We start from the raw sequence: 6,000 nt of genomic DNA on the forward strand, positions 1-6,000 counted from the left end.
ATCTGTTGATAATGTTTCTGTGCTTTTACGTTTGATATAAATCACAGTTCACAGTCAACAGCAGCTGTAGTTTCAGTGTGTAGCAGCAGTTAGTGACAGAAACATTGTGAAGCAGAAACAAACTTGACGGTGTGATGACACTGACAGTGAATATGTTTGACAGCACACAGGACGAAGCTCACATCTGCTGCGACTGTTCCCTCACCTGCTGACCCCGACGTCCCCTCTGTGACTGTCGCTTCTCTCAAAGGTTATTGTGTGTTCACTTCTTAAAACCACCCTGAACGTTGTGTGATGTTATTAATGCACGTGCTCTGTGACCAAACAGTGTGGCCTTTGCGCTTTAATCCCACAGCCACGCAGAAGGCCCCGCTGCCTGTCCCTCCTCAGCTGCTCGCCCTCGCCACACAGCTGGGGATAGAAGAGCAGCCACCCAGTGTGTTCAGACCAAGTATGTATCCTCTACATGTGTGTCTCACATTCATATGCCTTTTATTCTGATGAACAGAAGCGAGTTTTTCAATGTGTTATACTGTCTAACACTCATGTTAAGTAATGATAACATCTGGTGTCTGTTTTTTCCAAAGCACCTGGAAAGCCAGTCTCCCAGAGTTCTTCTGTAGAGCCCGGGATAACAGCATCTCCATTTCTCCCTGAAGGTAGTAAATGCTTTATTAAGGAATATCTTACAGTTATTTTAATGTGTATGTCTTACACACATTTCCTGTTTTATCTCACCATCCTAGATTCATCATCAAAGAACCCTGCTCCTGTGGAGGCACAGAGAGACACTGTCCTGCATGATGGTATGAACTTCTGCCACACGGTGGTCATTAATACAAAGCTCTCTTGCCTTTTTTCGTACTGTGTATGTACCGTATTGTTTGATTATGTTTTTCAGCTCTGCCATGTCCAGCACCTCCTGTCCCTTCAGTCTCTGTCCCAGGCTATGATCAGGACGTTGCACACTGGAACTGCTCCCAACAGCAGAGACTTTGGATGAAGACTGAGATGGAGATGTTGGGGCTGTGGCCGGGGTCACGTCCAGTACGTCACCTTATGAACATGCTGTCTCTGTGGCGTTATCCCCCCCAGCCCGAGCTCATAGACTCAATCTCTGAGCTGCCTTCACCAAAGTACTTCCAGCTTCATCCGTTTTTTATTTGGAAGCCAGAGCACGCCATCATGGAGAGGGTGAGGAACAACTACATTTTGCCCTGTCTTCATGGTTGTCTCAACCCTCAGGTAGCTTCTTCTGGCGTTGGAAGGCCAAGAGTCATCATTGGCACCAGTGGTCAGTATTATATTCTTGCCTCGCGGCTCACCTGTAAGGCTTGCAAGAAGTGCTGGCATGCTGACAAGCCCCCGTGGCTGGAGAAGCTTCCAGAGCGTTTCCAGAACATTGTGCCGGCATTCCTGACCTTAAAAAAGGCCATCTGCAAGTCTGTGATGGATCAGATGCGGCGCAGCAGCAGATCACCAGAGGACATGTCCAAGCAGCTGACTGAGGCACTCCATCTAAAATATGAGAGAGCTCACCTGGCCTACCTGCTGAGCGTGCAGAACGTAAGGGATGCTGAGGCAGGAGCTTACGGCCAGCGAACCATCACTGGGCTCCTCAGAAGAACTGACACTCCAGCTCCATTTGGAGGATATTCCGATGATGATGGCTGGTGCGGAGTGTCTGTTTCTGCACACTACCTGGTCGACTGCCTCATCCGGGAGTATCAGCGGCAGGAGCAGCTCCTCAATCTGCTGCTGCAGGGGACCTTTGGACAAGCCTTGAGGGCTGATCACACCCGCAAAGTGGCGAGGAAGGTGGTGCTGTCGTCCGGCACCATGTCTTCCTACGCCATAATGAATGAGAACTGGATGATTGTGAGCTGGGTGATGCTGCAGTCAGAGTGTGATCGGTCCCTTTATCCGATGTATGATGGTCTGTCCCAGCGCTACTCTGCAGCAGGAGTGGAGAAGGCAAGCTGCCAGTGGGTGGACAGGTAAACACACTGTCTTTCAATTCAACTGAATTAGATTTTTGGACTTATTCTTCATATAGTTTTGTTTATTGTAGTGTAATCTGACTCCTCTTGTTAGTAGTCCAAATTAAAAAAAACACACAAATAGATAAAAAAGTATATTATTTCATAATAATGCTTGTTTGTGTATTTAGGATCCTCATCAGCTGTTCTTCCTGTAAATATAATAAGACCTGCTCTGTATAAAACACATTGTTTCTAATGAGATTTCTTTTCTACGTTTTAGAGACTGCTGTGCTGCCTTCAGGATATTGCAACCCGGGCCTCAGGAGCACCTTTTGTGGGACCACTGGAGGACCTCTGAGGCCACTATTGCACAGGCTACCACCGGGAAGCTTGAGAACAGCAGCGCATCCAGAAGCAGGTTCAACAAGAACATCACTATCAAGCTGGACTTGTTTCATTGCATGCGCCGCTTTACAAGGGAGTGTGTCTCAGAGCACCATCCTGTGTACAGCTCTTTCTGCCAGTTCCTTTCTGCAGCGTTCCTTGTTGTGGACCAGAGCGACCTGAAAAGGCTCCGGGAGGCGTACAACTTCTGTGGCATATCCCCTGCTAATCCCACCAAGCAGCACATCAGGGAGCACTGTAGGACCAGGGTGCCACTGCCCAGAGAACTGCTGCAGAGAGTGGAAGATGTTCTACATAACTTCCACCTCTCAAAGGACGCCAATGATGTGCTCCTCTTTAAGGCCTCCATGTTGAAGGTGTGGCAGATCCAGCGTGTTCACATCCTAAGAGGCTGCCTGAGCGACCCAGAGGTAGGGGAGGGAACCCTGTACAGGTTTGGTGGAACCTTGCAGCTCAACTACACCAAGGGCGCAGGAGCTGCTGTACCTGTTTGGATCCCTGTGAGAGGCACGTCTCAGCAGGAGGGCTTCCACCTTCACCAGGCTCACTGGGTCACACGCAACCTGCGCTGGAACTTCCAGAGGCTGGTGGACCTGAAGCTACCTGATGTGGAGCTGCCAGCTGTGTTTGACCCCCTGTTGATTTCAGAGATGAATGCAGTCTCAGTAAAGGTGACAGGGAGGCCAAAATACTCAATGCTGCAGACAACCAACAGGGACACAGGGGAGAGATTTGGACTGCAGTATGTGGAGCCAGGCTGTCGTCCTGTGTTCTTAAACTGGGACAAGAACAGGACACAGCCCAACATCTCAGCTGCTGCAGCCATGGAGACAGAGGATCCCTGCCCTGCCGCTGTGGTGAGCACGGACTCTCAGGTAATCTAGGTTTATGACTCACTGTCACTGACTGACTGACCTGCAGACTGGCCCACTGAATCACTGTATTGATGCCGTTTTTCAGGAGAGCAGTGAGGATCCAGGAGGAGCAGCACCTGTCCTGTTGTCGATGCAGCAATCAGAAGCAGTTCCCATGTTTCAGCAGCCGTTGACACCAGCTCCTGCCACAGCCAAACTAGAGACTCAGTCTTTGACAGATACAGGTAACTCAAACCACCCACCTCCCCTCCCTGTCTGAGGGAGGGACACTTAGATTTTGTCCATTAGTAAGAATTAGTAAGCTAAAGTATGCAAAATGCGAAAATGAAGGGAAAATATAATAAATGTGACAAATTGAACAGCTCAAAAAACAATATGATAAACATATGCTTTGTTGTTTAAATCTGCCAGGGGTAGCACCGCTGCCTGTTGCCTCGTCTCCCAGGGCCACCCGCACCGGACCCATAAAGACTGGAGGTCTTATTCAGGTCCTGGATCACGGCCGGTGGCCAGAAGCCATGAGAGCCGCCATCGACGGGCTTCTAATTAAACACCATGGCGTGAAAGACACTCTGAAGCGGGTGGATGCAGACTATGCAGCCATGGTCCAGAGGACTTGCACTGACCCCAACAGCCTTCTCCATCCAACCACATGGCAACATATCTCAAGATATGTAAAACATCTGGCCAAGCTAAAAAACACCAGCTCCTCCATCAACACAAGCACAGAGAAGGTTCTTGAAAGACAGCAGCTGTGGCAGAGTTTGACCACAGGCAGTCAAACGGTCAGTGTGCCTGTCATCACCCTGCCTCCTGCACCTGTTAACCCTCCACCTGTGGCTGCGCCCCAGGATGAGTCACTGAGTCGGGCTACAGTGGAGAAGATTGTGAGTGAGGTCCTCCAAAGACAACAGCAACATCAGCAGCAGAAGAAGATAACAACCAGAAACTGTTTAGCCTGCGGTCAGCCAAAGTCCCGGTATCTCTGCGACGGCTCTTCAGTTCATTTCTTCTATCAGGCAACAGCCGTGAAGTACTTTTACTGCTCCACGAGGGTCTTTAAGACATATAAAGATGAAGGCCTCACAAACCCGCGGATGCCTTTTGAGGAGTTTGCAGCGTCTCCCTTCTTTGAGCGGGAGCTGGAGGGTGCCAGAAAGCGAGGCGCAGAGTGGAGGAGAGTGGTAGAAGAGAGAGCGAAGAGGAAGTCAGCGGTGCAGCTGCCTACAGGTCGTCTGTGCAGGTTCTGTCACCAGCCACTGAAGCAGAGCCCACACAGCCACCACATTCACGCCAGCTTCCCCGGAGTGCCGGGGAAATACATCTACTGCCCCACCAGAGTGTTCTCCCTGTACCAACCACAGGGCATGGAGAAGGAGATGAGCTGGACAGACTTCAAACTCTCTGACTTTTATGAGGCTGAGAGGGACCGATGGGTCGCAGAGAAGGGAAAGTGACTGCATACCCCCCAAACCCCAGATATACCTTCAGAATCACATACACACACACACACAAACACACACACACAGACACACACACACACACACACACACACAAACACACACACTCATACACACACACACACACACACACACACACACGAACACACACACACTGTACATGGCTGTGGCTACATGTTCATCACCAAAACATGGATTTTTTTATTTTATAAATGAAAATGAAGATGCTGAAATTAAAAATATAAAAATAAGTGGTTATTACTATATTATAGTGTATAATTTATTTTAAAAATACCACTAATTATAGAGAAAGGGTGGGACTAAAGAAATTATACTTTTTCCTACTCCTTTTCAAATGTGTGAATTTAATTTTTTCTTTTTTGTTTGCTTGAGATGGTAAGATCATTTTGCTTTATTATTGTTATTTTTAGAATAATTTGTATGCTTTTGTTTTCTGTGAATTATTATATTGTATATATTTATGAATGCACAAATATCTGCTGTATTTAATCTGTGATCTCTTAATCTGCTATTTAGATTTTGTGTGTTTTAGAATTTAACTGTTTTTCAATAAAATATTTCATATAAAGCATCACTGTGACTGTCTTTACCTGGGAGGGGGAGAACTAGTCATAAAGAAATGTTTTTATTTAATATTATAATCTATTACTGTGTTTACTTTATGGGTGAAGTAATAGTGATACAAAATAAATGAATTCAATATTATAATCATTAATGTGCTCAGCTGTATGCTTACGCATCAACACGATATATTAATGAAACCTTAGTATAATACTAACGTCATTTTGGAAATGAATATCTTTCTTGTGTGATTATTTAAACACTGTTCTTTATGTAAATCACTGTCTAGTGTTTAATCTATTATTTGTATTGCTATTATTATTAAGTTCAATTCAAGTAATGTTATTATCACTGCTACTTTAGTTCAATTCATTTTTTACCAGCAGCAGCATGTAAAAGTTGCATTATTGTCCATTCTTTAAACAATATGGTTTTATCATCTAATTATCATCCTAAACAATTCTTTCTACAAAAACATTGTGATTAGTTTCACTTTAAACGACTGAATCTGATAGTTTTGTGTTATAAACGCATGCTGTAGTTTAATATTCTTGGTTATATATGACAGTTATTGTTTGACTCTTGCCGGGATCGAACCTGTGACTTGCTTGCAGGGCCTTTTTTTCAAGGAAAGTCCTCTATACCTATACGCGGGTGGCCTTCGCGACTGAGCTACTGACTCCCACCATTATTGTA

Source organism: Echiichthys vipera (genome assembly GCF_963691815.1).
Source record: "Echiichthys vipera genome assembly, chromosome: 10".
NCBI classification, from domain to species: domain Eukaryota; kingdom Metazoa; phylum Chordata; class Actinopteri; order Perciformes; family Trachinidae; genus Echiichthys; species Echiichthys vipera.